The 15254-nt window shown below is 42.7% G+C and overlaps 1 pseudogene; it reads left to right on the top strand.

The window, feature by feature from the left end:
• Positions 1 to 15254, top strand: part of LOC139479522 (interleukin-6 receptor subunit beta-like) — a 28347-nt pseudogene that overhangs the window by 2129 nt on the left and 10964 nt on the right.

Here is a 15254-nt window from a genome sequence, read left to right as displayed (position 1 = left end):
GCAAATGACACAATCTGTTTGATGCTCATGACACAATCCGTGTGACGCAAATGACAAACCGTTTGACGCACGACACAATCCATTTGACGCACATGCCACAATCCGTTTGACGCACGACACGATTCGCTGTCCCTCGGGCACGCCAGAAACCTATGATTGTGGGTTCGAATCCCGGTTCATGCCGATTGTTTCTAGGTTTGTCAGCACCATATCCGTGCTCGTGGGTTTCAAAGAAGTGCTTCACGCCTGAAACCTGCATCACTTGGGCTTTCCTCCCACATTAAGCTGACACGCCGTGATATAACTGGAATACTGTTAAAAGCGGCGTTAAACCCAACTCACTCACTGACTCACTGATCCGGCTCCTCATTAAATGGCCATGGAAGTCATAAAGACAGTATCTTTCTCATTTCTGGGTGGATTTTATAGCCTATTTTATAGCCTTCCCACTGATCTGTTCTACGAGTTCAAAATGTGTTTATGCTTCAAACAATTAATTGTACGTGATTATTTGTATTTGTAGATGTTGATATAATTATGTGACCAGCGAGGGGAATCTCAGTGTCAGAGTCCCCGTTCGGTGATAGTTACTTTGTCTTGTTACTTTTGTAACTTACAACCATCACCGATGATGCTTTTTCTTACCCGTTTTCCTTGCGTGGGCTAGTGTACCTGACCATCATCATGACAAGACTCACAGGAAGTCAGGGGATACCCCGGACCGCCGTACTTGTGGTGACGCTCAACTACAGCATTGCGTTCCTCTTTGGAGGAGGTGACAACACCGGTATGCATGTGATGCATGTTTCTGAACCTTTAGTGACTTAGTATTGTTCATCCTATTGTTCTCAATGTCTCTTTAAATAGTAGAAAGCCGGTAAATTATGTTCCTAGTATCCATGCCAAGTTCATTTTCTTTCTCCACTTTCTAACTTAACTGAAGAGTGTCACATCACCAAAGGTTTATAGACATCCTTTTAATATGCATCTGTTTCGTTTTCGAATGTTTAATGATTCCATGTTATGAATCGAACCTGCAACGTCACATAATGATATCATGTTTAGTATTGTAACCCACTGTTTTTCCACTGAGCCACTGTGGTAGGTGCATCTTCCCGAGGCAAGGGAGATAACTGACTGTAAAAGTCTTGTTTCCACCCTTGCCGAACTTGGCTGCAATCATGGAGTTATATTTTGGATGGTCTAACGAGTCTATGCATAGTTCAATCAAAATCGCATCTCGAAGTCGACATCCGGTTCGTAAACAAAATCTAGGAGTCGTGTTTTAACATAACGTCACCAGTGAGTTGTGCTTGGTTTTACCAGCTGGCCGATTTTCATATAGTCCATTGCACACAGCTAGTGACACATGTAAACTACTTATCGTGACGAGTTCACAAGGACTAACGTTTGGTGACATTGTACAATGTCTCCGCCTGACTTTCACTACCGTAACTCAGTGTGCAGTCTGGGTCAATCAAGTGACGTCACATCAAACATAACAAACGTTTTGTTTGTTTGTTGTTTAACCCCACACTCTGCAATATTCAAGTTATATGACGGCAGCCTATCAATAATCGAGTCTTGACCAGGCACCATGAGAATCTTTCTATGCGATTGGGATACGATGACATGCATTAACCAAGTCAGCCAGCCTCACCACCCAATCCCGTTACTCGCCAAGCTCTTACGCCGAGCAAAGCACAGATCGGCTGCCGACCTGTATACATTTTAAACAAGATGATGACTGGCCAGTTAGATACCTACAATGTATAAGTTCTTTGTACATAGTCCTTTGGCAGTAGGTAATCCCATACAGCCAACACTAGCCCTCTGTTGGATACACAGGAACCTCTCATAGCTGCTAGTCTTTTTTATTTGGTGTCAGTGCTCCTGAGGTCACGTTGTATGAAGCAGGTGCTGAGTGAATTTCTGAATATCTGATGGGTGGCTACCCCTACATAGTGAACACACATGCACCAACTTACAATCTGTAAGGTTGCACGACATAGCACAGTAATACCTTCTGTCAATCTTGGCCATCCAAAGTGAAAGGACCTGACGGATCCGGACCTTGCATCTTTTGGTTTATTTGTGCTGTTACTCCGCCAAACTATTCTACCCCCCCCCCCCCCCCCCCCCCCCCCCCACCACACACACACACACACCCTCTCCACCCCACCCCTGACTGTCTTTGGTTGAACTCTCGACTGCCCCGGTGAGAATATTTCACACTGGTTTCACCTTTTCGAACAACTGGTGTTCCCTCCAGAGATAGTTTGGCGTACCCCATCTTGAACCCTCTCTAAATTGGCCGTCCCTGCACTCCTTGTCTTTCAATATAACACTGATGACCATTCATTCTTACCTATTCTGAAAATGTCTCTCATGTATTGATCCAGTACCATCTGAACAGAGGCTCCCTCTTCATTCAACCCATCCAATATTCTTAAGCTTGTGTAACCCCACATCTCGACTGTTACACCACCAAGCTCGGCTTTGTTTCTTCCTAATGTGGGGCTGTCGGGTAGCCTAGTGGTTCAAGCGTTCGCTCGTCACGCCGAAGACCCGGGTTCGATTCCCGACATGGGTACAATGTGTGAATCCCATTTCTGGTGCCCCCCGCCGTGGTATTGCTGGAATATTGTTAGAAGCGGCGTAAAACCATACTCACTCACTCATTCTTCCTAATGTTAACTTTCCATTACGATACTAACGTCACTTTTGATAACCATCCAGGTTATACATCCAAATATAGACAACAACCTTTCGTGCTTTATAGGGCTGGCTATCGATACAGATCATAGAGATCGATAATCGTTAACTAAATATCGATCAAAAAGATATTGGAGAAGTAACTTGGAGCAAATATGCAAAAAAGTCAGAAAGAAATCAACACACCTCATGCTACTAGTGAGTGGTGATTTATGCATGGGTTACTCTATAGACATTTAAGTTACAACAAAAACAGTTGCTTTGTTTCTGGCAATTGACATGATTGATAATAACAAGTCTGTTTGGTAAATTTGAACTTTATTTCATCACAATTGTTCATGTAAGATATTATCGACGACACATTTTTTCATATCGATCATCGTTAACATTTCTTTCCATCGATGATAATTCCGATTATCGATTTTTTAGCCTGCTCTGGTGCTTTACCTTGCAAACTTTGGTCATCCCTTCTCTTACTCGTCCCGGAATGGACTTCTCGCCTGGTTACTTCACCGAGACCGCATTGCCTGAAGGTCACCTTGAACTTTCGGGACCCCTGCTTTGATAGATTCGTTCCACCATCTTGGTTCGCAATTCTCTTTCCAACGCCACACATTCAACAAACAACAAACAACAAACAACAAACCTCGGGTCTTTCCGGCCAACACTAGCTGGAGACGTAATCACGCTGTCTCGTAACGGACCGCGTGTGTTGCCTTGAGTTTCCCGTTTGTGGGGTTTCAGACTTTCAATGGCTTTTAGCATTCTTCTCCCTGCTTCTCTAGTTCCCCTGTCTCTTTGGCAAATTACCTAACTGACGAGTATTTTGCTTTACTGTATGGGCAATACTGCCGAGCTAGCTCTCAGTTTCACTCAAGTACGTTCTAGGGAGGGTAACTCACAAGCTCCTTCCCAGCGCGTGACACCTTCGTTACACTCTCAGTATAGAGAGCTCCGGGAACGTACTATCGCTGAGAGTGTAACGAAGGTGTCACGCGCTGGGAAGGAGCTTGAACTCATTGCACACACGGGAGATAACTCCAAACTCCTAAGCTGCAATTCGTACCACTAAATAAATTTGAGTCAACGTCAAATGACATGCTTCATTTGAGACGGTTCTTTGTGTTCATCTATCATGAGGCCGGAAAAACAAAAACGATTGAAATGTGTAGTTTAAATTAGTAACTAGTGTTTCATTGTTTAAATATTCAAGAAGCCTTTCTGGTTATGCTTTAATTTATACTATTTCATCAGCTAAATATAAAAGTTAAGATTTAACGTCGCATCGGCCATATTTTTCTCATATAATGATACCCTATGTCAATCTCAACTTTATTTCGATTGTAGACAGTATGAACACTCTCCGCATACATGTCTTTCAACAGTGCGTCCTGTTAATCCATATGGATTCATAAATGAGACCTTGACCTTGACTTGCACCGTGACGACCGCGCCTGGCAACATATCCGGAGAACTATACTTCAAGAAGACATACAAGAATGAGGTCAAGGTTCTTCCTATGCAGTACATCACCCCAACAAGTGACCGATCCATACGACTGGACATCCCAATCACGTCAGAACTTGACCAAGGCCAGTACACGTGCATTGGGAAAACAAAAGGCTTCATAGCCGAACAGCGTGTGCATGTTGAATGTGAGAACCCTCTTCCTTTACCAGTTTAATTCAAAGGGGTGGTTGGCTAGCCTTGTGGCTGAACTACTACACTTTGCGTCCGTTTGTTATCCTGTAGACCTGAGTTCGATACTCTACACGGGAGTAATCCTATGTTCCCCAGTGTAGCTATCTGTATATATGGATTTGAATATGCTGTTACTTTGTTATTAACGCCACACTCAGCAATATTCCAGTTATCTATCTGCGAATAATCGAGCCTTGGCCTGATTATGCAGCGCTTGGCATCATTAGAATCTATGCAAATAAGACACGATGACATGCATAAACCAAGTCAGGGAGCCTGACCACCCGATCCCGTTAGTCGCCTCTTACGACAAGCATAGTACTGACCGGTAGCTGACCTGTGTATTTTCTTTTAACAAGACGATGACTGGCCAGTCAGATACTTAATTTGCTTACGAATAATGCTAATATTGTGTACAGTAGACGCAACTGATTGAGTTACGGTAAGTGAGCGTTTGTCTTACAAGCATGGATTGCTGAAGGCCAGTTCCTACCCAGATCTTCACGGGGGGATGTGGATATGCGGCAGCGGGAAGACTAGCAGAGTAGGTTGCCTGGTGGGATTCCGGGTAGATTAGGTCCCTAGTAACCTATATTTGCCGTAAGAGACAATTTGATATTCTAGGGCTGGGATTTTGTATCGAGATTTCAGCTTCACCTATAAAACGAGATATGTTTTTTTAAAGACCTATTATCCTATTTGGTGGGCAATTTCTTTTCTTTTTCAAAGGACAGATGCACAAATTATTTTTTTCACGAATCTTCAGGGTCAATTTTAATTTCGATAAATTCCCAGCCTCTCTCCAACCACACTGTATACACGTTGTTGGTTTATTCATCGTACAGTGTAATTCATGGTACTGGGTAATATTTCAATAATATCCCTCGTCGCTCTAGAATCCGCTGATCATCTGGTCAAATAATAATACGATCATGATTTTTGATTTCACAGCATCAGTCCGTGCTAGTGGGTTTCAGCCAAGTGGTAGCATCTAAGACCTGTATTACATAAGGCTTTCCCTACACCGCCTATCAGGATATAAATGAGCTAATATTCAAAGCAACGTTTAACTCAACTCACTCACCCATTCAACCATTCACCCAATAATGATTCCCAGATCGGCCCAAGAAGGTGGAGAAGATCGACTGCCGTGTGTTTGACTGGAGGAACATGACCTGCACGTGGGACCTGGGAGTGGACTTTATAAACAAGGACATGGTGAAATCCGAACTGTATTGGGAAATCAAGTAAGATGTACATGTATGACATTCACAATGGCAAATCGTTAAAATAAAACATTTATCTTCTGACGTGAAAAGCATCATGACCACACTAATTTACAGCATGACATGGTAATTATTGCCCGACAACACTGATTTACTGCATGACATGGTAATTATTGCTTGACAACTGATTTACAAGAAGACATGGTAACCATTGCTTGACAACTTATTTACAGCATGACATGGATAATCATTGCTTTACCACTGATTTACAGCATGGCATGGTATTTATGCTTGACAACTGATTTACAGCATGACATGGTAATTATTGCTTTACCACTGATTTACAGCATGGCATGGTATTTATGCTTGACAACTGATTTACAGCATGACATGGTAACCATTGCTCGACAACACCGATTGACTCCATGTCATGGTAATTATTCCTCGACAACACTGATTTACAGCAGGACATGGATAATTATTGCTCGACAACAGTGATTTACAGCAGGACATGGATAATCATTTCTCGACAACACTGATTTACAGCATGACATGGATAATCATTGCTCGATAACACTGATTTACAGCATGACATGGATAATTATTGCTCGACAACAGTGATTTACAGCATGACATGGATAATCATTGCTCGACAACACTGATTTACAGCAGGACATGGATAATCATTGCTCGACAACACTGATTTACAGCAGGACATGGATAATTATTGCTCGACAACAGTGATTTACAGCATGACATGGATAATCATTGCTCGACAACACTGATTTACAGCATGACATGGATAATCATTGCTCGACAACACTGATTTACAGCATGACATGGATAATCATTGCTCGACAACAGTGATTTACAGCATGACATGGATAATCATTGCTCGACAACACTGATTTACAGCATGACATGGATAATCATTGCTTTACCACTGATTTACAGCATGGCATGGTATTTATGCTTGACAACTGATTTACAGCATGACATGGTTAATATTGTTCTGTTTTGTTCGTACGAATCAAGCATTTGTGGAAGCTTTTAGTCTGCCATCCTTCTGTCTTCAAGCCATCCATCACTCGTTTATCCTCTCCCATCAACGCCCCAGCACCTCATGCTTGTCTCCCGTAGGGGATTCCGGATGAGAATGGATGACATCACCTCATGCTTGTCTCCCGTAGGGGATTCCGGGTGAGAATGGATGACATCACCTCATGCTTGTCTCCCGTAGGGAATTCCGGGTGAGAATGGATGACATCACCTCATGCTTGTCTCCCGTAGGGGATTCCGGATGAGAATGGATGACATCACCTCATGCTTGTCTCCCGTAGGGGATTCCGGATGAGAATGGATGACATCACCTCATGCTTGTCTCCCGTAGGGGATTCCGGGTGAGAATGGATGACATCACCTCATGCATGTCTCCCGTAGGGGATTCCGGGTGAGAATGGATGACATCACCTCATGCTTGTCTCCCGTAGGGGATTCCGGATGAGAATGGATGACATCACCTCATGCTTTTCTTCCTGTAGGGAATTATCCTTAATTTGGACATGTGTAAACATTAGGCCTTTCTTACAGCTTTATCATATTTGGTATAATAGTACTTATCTTTCATTTGATCATTTTTAGATACTTGGTTACAAACTTTGGACATTTGTAAACGTTAGGCCCTTAGTTGTTCACATAGATTTCATAGTTGTCTACATTTCCGTATTATTCAATTGGAACCACTGACTTGAGATTTGAGATCTCTCTTTGAGAATATAATGTGTGTGTATGTGTGTGTGTGTGTGTGTGTGTGAGTGCTTGTGGCGTCCCTGTGTGAAAGCGTGTAAATGGTGTGAGAAGTGGCTGTTGTTTTTATGATAAAAAAAGGGGATTCCATCATGTGATACATATATATAATGTATTAAATCATTTATTATCACTAGTAATATCAATCTCACATTACAAATGATGTGCAAACAGTTAATGTATTAATATGCATTATATCGTGTACAATGTAACCTGAACCCTGAATAAAAAAAAGTTTTACAAAAAATAAATAAACGGGTTTAAAACTCTTATTGTACCAAGTTTCATGCTTTTAACTCAAAGTGCTCAATTAGGCCCTTTTTTACACGTACCTGCTCCACTATATTGCGTGTCTGTGGAAACGCCATTTGAAATGTCTGTTATCAGTGTTGAATCAAACCAATGCCTCAATCTGACAACGTCTCCAAATCTTCATTGTGCATAAAATTATACATTATTCCATCGAGGCAAAATATGAATTTTACATGAATGTCTCGCTGTTTGCAGGGGTGGAGCCAACAAATGCCCTCATCCTGGGGAGAAAACCTGCACCTGGAGAAAGATTGAAGAAGGGAACAGACTTTATTCCAATTTGAAACCATATCAAACTTACTTCATGCAAGTTAACGTAACTGTCCACACAAAGGAAAGTGAGGAATCACTACTGGCTACTGCGGCATCGGACGTGTTTTCTATCAATCCACTAAATCTGGGTAAGATAGTTCATAGATATGTAAGAGTGATATGTCTTTGCATTAAACTGACGCTTCTCCGACATTTCTCAACTCATTCAGCTCTCGTCCTGTTAAATGTGTTGGCGGAATGTGCATTTCGTTAATAAAGTTCCATTTGCTGCAATTCATTGATGTCGTTGAGGGTCAGAATGAGCGATGAATAAAAGCGCAACTGAGGGAATGCTTATATATTGCTGTCTGTTGAACTCTGGGCAAGTGGTACACATTTTAAATATACAGACATCTGGGCACATGATATGTTTGCGACATCAGGAAACAATAATTTTACCACCAGGTCAGTCGTAATCCTTGTTTACAGTGATCCTCGGCAACAGAAGCGGTGATTATACTGAACAGCAGTTGTAAGGCTCCTTGAATACAGTCATATCTAAAGGCTTTTGATTACACTGACCCTCAGCTAAATGATCCCCAAAGGATCCTTGTGTATGATATCTGCAATTCAGCTTTGCATCTGCTTACAGTGGAACCAGCTCCTGTGCATTCATTGACTGTAGAGAATATGACCAGCACATGTTTGTATCTCCGGTGGAACCATGAGCAACAGGACACAGTGATGTACACAGTGCACGTCCTGCAGGAACAGGGTTCTGTCTCTAAGGTAAACCTGCTGATTTACCTGTAACACACTACTCCACATTCGACAGGGATATCCAATAGCTCCAGTAGGTTCGTGATGTACACAGTGCACGTCCTGCAGGAACAGGGTTCTGTCTCTAAGGTAAACCTGCTGATTTACCTGTAACACACTACTCCACATTCGACAGGGATATCCATTAGCTCCAGTAGGTTCGTGATGTACACAGCGCACGTCCTGCAGGAACAGGGTTCTGTCTTAAAGGTAAACCTGCTGACTTACCTGTAACACACTACTCCACATTCGACAGGGATATCCATTAGCTCCAGTAGGGTCATGATGTACACAGTGCACGTCCTGCAGGAACAGGGTTCTGTCTTAAAGGTAAACCTGTTGACTTACCTGTAACACACTACTCCACATTCGACAGGGATATCCATTAGCTCCAGTAGGTTCGTGATGTACACAGTGCACAGTGAACGGGGTTCTGTCTTAAAGGTAAACCTGCTGACTTACCTGTAACACACTACTCAACATTCGACAGGGTATATCCATTAGCTCCAGTAGGTTCATGATGTACACAGTGCACGTCCTGCAGGAACAGGGTTCTGGGTAACACACTACTCGACATTTGACAGGGATATCCAATAGCTCCAGTAGGTTCGTGATGTACACAGTGCACGTCCTGCAGGAACAGGGTTCTGTCTTTAAGGTAAACCTGCTGACTTACCTGTAATACACTACCCCACATTTGACAGGGATATCCAATAGCTCCAGTAGGTTCGTGATGTACACAGTGCACGTCCAGCAGGAACAGGGTTCTGTCTTTAAGGTAAACCTGCTGACCCACCTGTAACACACTACTCCACATTTGACAGGGATATCCATTAGCTCCAGTAGGTTCATGATGTACACAGTGCTCGTCCTACGGGAACAGGGTTCTGTCTTAAAGGTAAACCTGCTGACTCACTTCCAATATACTACTCAACATTTCATAGGGATACCCACCAGCTGTCGCAAGGAATTTTGTTTTTTTGTCTGTAAAACGTGGCACGTGGACTGTGATATGTTTAAACTCAAGTGTGTTATGTTTCATACTATATTTTCAGTTCAACACCATTGAAAGGGAGGAAACTGTGTGTGACCTACATCCTGCCAGGATATACGAGCTGCAAGTGTCGTGTATCCCGTTACCATATGGATCTAATAAAATAAGAGGCTTTTACAGTGACTGGACCTCCATAGAAGTGGAAACACTGGAAGACGGTCTGTGTCTTACATTATTTAATATTAAACATACTTGAAAAATCAATATAATATTCATATCTCTGAAACTCTTACTGTGGGTTGGAGTATGAACGTCGAGGACATTCCCAAATTTCACGCATCAGTGACAACACTTATGTCCGATGTTATTTCCTACTTGTTCCCGTGTTTTTTCCCAGGTGAACAATTGACTCGCCTATGCATGTGTTTGCGATGGATGCCACCGGTGGGGCGTGATATGCTCAGCTTTTCGCGAACACCTGTTATCATTACTATCGGAATCGTTCAACCGAGATTTCTTATGAATATGGAAAAGGTTTTGTCTCATTTTTTACTCCTCCACGAACCTCATATCACCCACTCGCACAAACACACACATACACACAGTCCAGTTTCCACCCTTGCCGAACTGGGCTTGAATTTCATGGCTCGATCGTAGTACCACCAGTGGCTATTACGATTTATATCCCTTCTATGTCCCTCCTATTGACCAATCAGATTCAACCTTCTCGTATCACTTGCATTTGCTTCAAACACAATGGCGACGCTCAGTCAAGATGAACTGATCGATAGTTAAGATCTGTATGTAATACAACGTGTCTTACCTCACGAAGAGCATCAGATCAGTTGAGCACCTTGATAAAAATCATGATACGATTTGGAAAATATCTGTCCAAGCCAAACTATCGGTACATACGCTTTGCAAATCCTGCCCTCGACGGAAAATTTGCATGTTGAAATCCATGTTGTTTACGAACCGAATGTCTAGTTCATTACGCGATTTTGATTGGACTACGCGTAGACTCATTAGTCCAGACAAAATGTAACTCCGGAATTCCAACCTAGTTCGGCAAGGATGGGAAGCTGACTTCTATAGTCGGTTAACTCCCTTGCCTCGGGAAGATCGCCAATACACCCACCAACCCTCTCAATCATTCACTCACTCTCTCACAGTACCGAGCGGTGTCCCCGGGGTGAGGCTAGGAAGCTTCGTTTCTGGTGACTGTGAGTCATCACCGTGTTATGCGACGATCTACTGGAAGGCAAGTGTTGCAAAGATTACATCAGTGACGTTAGCAGATATCAAAATTGTAATTATTCTACTAATATCCGTGAAGATAATGGTAACAATCCCCTGATCACATCCTCTTAACAAACAGCCTAAGTGAAAAACATAACGACGAGAACCGTAATTCATTGTGACAACCTTTATTGAAATCAGCTTTAGTCAATACATCTGGAAGAGTGTAAGAGGAGAAATGTCCACAACCAAGCAGTTGCTGACTCAGACTAAGTAACCTGTCCTCCTGTACATGTCATGTCGTCTGGTCAGTTTCTGTTATTTTCAAAAGCCAATACTCCTGGAAGAGTCCAGGGGGAAGATAAGTCTGTCCACAAGCAAGCAGTTAATTACCATGATGTCTTAGATACGTTAAGTTCCTGCCCAGTAACCTGTCCTCCCTTTATGTCGTCTGGTCAGTTTCTGTTATTTTCTATAGCCAATACCCCCGGAAGTGTCCAATGGGAAGATAACTCTGTACAAAATACAACAGAGAGACACACGGAATGGAACAAGCGAGGTGATGGAGGTGGCAGGATCGGCAACGTCCTATGACCTGCTGGTCAGGAAAGACCGGGAGTATAGCATTATTTTGAGAGGAGGTACACAGGTCGGCATGTCAGGAGAGTCGAACCCTATTGTGATTCCTGCTTATAACAGTGAGTTTGTGCCATATAGGCTAATACTGACATCGCTTATATAGTGTACCCGTCTTCATCACAGAATCCTGTTATAAGAATGCAGGCTTTACTGTACATGTTCTGATAATGTCAGTAAAATGTCATCTGTTCTGGACTTGTCCCACCCAGCGGACAACGTGGTGGTTGGGTAACTTCCCTGTACAGTACCTGGCGGTCTCGTTCTCTTGGGTATCACAGGGGGAAATGAACCAGGGCCAAGAGGGAATCTGTCAGTACTGTAAAGTTACACAAAATACACAGCATGCTAGTCCTGTGCCATGACTGTGGAATTTATATTTTTCAGGTATTTTTGTTTACTAAAAGCCTAGGCAAGTCTAGATCAAACTAAACCAAGTCTAGTTTGCTTGATTCCAAATATGAAAACAGCAGAAGAGGAAAGGTTTTTAGGAAGAAAAAATGAATTATCATTTTTAAAATTGACCAATACATGTATATAAGTGTTAGTCTAACAGCATGCTAATGGACCCTGATTAAACAAGGCTTAACGGTACATAAATGTTAGTGTTTTCCATTGTAGAAGTGCCCCACCCTTCAGACATCGTGGTGGAGGCAGACAGCTCCACCCTGTACATCGCCTGGGGGGTCCCGCGAGGGCCACAGGACCCACACGAGGGGAGGGTCACAGGCTACACCCTGTACTACTGCAATGGGTCCAAGATCACCTCGAAATGTGAAGTAAGACTATTATTTTATTTGCTGTGCGAAATTTAAAAACGGGGTATTTAATAGGCGCGGCCACGTGAACATATTATTGAGAAATATTTACCACAACTATCCAGTTATTTATAGGTACCGTTTAGTTGCTATGGAGGCATATGGAGTCTTCTGTAGTGAGATTCAAATTCGTTGTTACATTCTAGCTGAGACACACTGTAATCACTGACACTGGAATACTGTTTAAAGCGGCGTTAAACCCAACACACTCACTCACTCAAATTTTGAACTGGAACGCAGAGTCATGTCACCAATGGCGATACCTTCACAGCTCTTCCATATCTTTCAAACAGTTCACAAACCCAAACTGTTCCATCCGTTCAGCGACCCTTCATCGCCGCCAAAATACATGATTTAGGCGGAGAACGTCATTCAAACTCGTTGTTACATTCTAGCTGACACACACACTGCAATCACTGACTTGGAGGCGGGCGGACCGCCACTGAGTGTTCCTGTCCTAGATACACACCACCGACAGCACCTCAGCCCCCATTACGCTATCAAAAACTTTGATAAAGAACTTGGTCAACGAAATTGTTTGACCAAGTTTTCTTGGTCCATGTGGGGCTGTTTACACTCAACACAGTTTTTGACAGGCTGTCATAGTTTTGGCGGGAATTATCTCGCCAACAGGATTCTACTGAAGAAAAATGTTTTGCTGTTGTCATTTGTATTTTGTGTATTGCCATGTTGAGAAGGCGGCGTCGGCGAAGGCAAAGGCATATTTGGTCCCGGGAATGGCTGCTCGTTGTTGAACAAAATCAATTAATTCTTCGAACATCTCGTCAGTCCAAAATAGTTGGCTTTTATTACTTGACTCTATGCACTTCCGGTTGAAAAGGGGTAAATGTTCCTTGCATTCTGATTGGCTAAATTAAATCGAGAAATAGGATCGGTTTCAGTTCCATCAAAGTCCGTCAAAAACGTTGTCAGAGTTTTTGACAGCACGTTACACTATCAAAAACTTGGTCAAAATGGACTTTGATCAAGTTTTTGATCAAAGTTTTTGATAGTGTAACGGGGACTGAATTCAAGTGTGCAGACCTCCACTTAAACTATTATGACGTCACGTTCTTGCAATTGATTCTGAGCCAGGAATTCCCTTGTCATTCTCTATGTTGATTTTAGATAAGTAAAACATATGAATCCATATATGTCATTATACAAAATAAACATGGTATAAGTAAGAGCATTCACTCGAATATGTTGATTCCGAAAGTAGAATCAACTAGCCGCTTCTCATTGGTTCTAGACCGCCTCCGTGGTCTTATGGTAGAGCGTCCGCCCAGTGAGCTGAAGGTCGGGGGTTCGATCCCCGGCCGCGTCATACCAAAAGACGTTAAGACATGGTACTCGTTGTTACCCTGCCTGGCGCTCGGCATTAAGGGGCTAAAACATGGACTGGTCGGCTGGAAGTCAGTATACTGTGTCTGAGTGGGTATTCATGTTAAACTGCAGTATGGTATCTCAGTGGGCTAGCACTATAAAATCGTCAATAGTCCGGACTAGTACAAGCGTGAGTGCATGAGTGTTATAATCTTGAACGCGACATTCTTCGTTCTGGAATCAACAGTTTCTCATGATTCCGCCATTACATGTGCCTCCTACTTTAAGGTGGAGGGTGACACTGATTGTGTACCACTACACTATTACAAGATGTCATACACATTTCTTGCCAAATGTATTCGTTTTGTTTGTTTGTTTGTTTACTGTTAACGGCGAACTCAGTGATATTCCAGCTATGTGACGGCGGTCTGTAAATAATCGAATCAGGACCAGACAATCCAGTGATTGATATCATGAGTATAGATCCACGCATTTGGGATACGATGACATGTATCAACCAAGTCAGTGATCATGTTTGTTTGTTTGTTTGTTATGTAACACTGCACTCAGCAATATTCCAGTTATATGACGGCGGTCTGTAAATAATCATGTCTGGACCAGACAATCCTGTGAGTGATATCATGAGCATCGATCCACGCAATTGGGATACGATGACATGCATCAACCAAGTCAGCTAGCCTGACCCCGTTAGTCGCCTCTTACGACAAGAATAGTCGCCTTTAAAGGCAAGCATGGGTTACTGAAGACCTATTCCTACCCGGCCAAATGTTTTCACTCTTATCATGCTCAAAATGAGGTTTGATGTTGTGGTAATGGGTGACGGTTATTAGTTAAGGGGGTTAATATGTCGGTCATAGTACAAGAAATAAAGAGTAGATTTGGAATGGATTTTCATAACACATTCAGGGTATCATTGGCATCAGAACAACACGATTACTTTATACAGTGATCGATCAAACGCCTAAACACATATTCCTCTTTTTCAGGATACCACCCACTGGCATCCATTTGCATCTGATGTCAGACACTATGAACTGAAAGTACAGGATGGTAACCTTGACAACAAGATGATCGGCGTATCAGCGGAGATGGAGACAGCCAATAGGAATGTCAGCAGTGGAATCAGATGGAATACCTGTGTGTATAGGAGGAATCTCGGTAAGTAAGGGAAGCAGTATGTTTTCTACCATGGGTATTATCTTGTGTGATTGACACGTACGAATCCACGTGAAAATTAGTCACGATCACCCAGTTTGTCGGGGGAGGCAAAGAGAATAGAGATGGGTGTTCGGGTTCTCACATGGTTAATCATGGTCCTATGACGTGGAAAGTTGCTCATGATTTCAACCACTGCTTTGCTTGGTCCTGTTTGATCTTAACTGGACGATG

Source organism: Haliotis cracherodii, unplaced genomic scaffold, assembly GCF_022045235.1.
Source record: "Haliotis cracherodii isolate W230 unplaced genomic scaffold, xgHalCrac1.p SCAF_4, whole genome shotgun sequence".
Taxonomy (NCBI): Eukaryota; Metazoa; Mollusca; class Gastropoda; order Lepetellida; family Haliotidae; genus Haliotis; species Haliotis cracherodii.
Note: the sequence above shows the minus strand (reverse complement) of the source record. Positions and strands in the feature narration are given on the sequence as shown.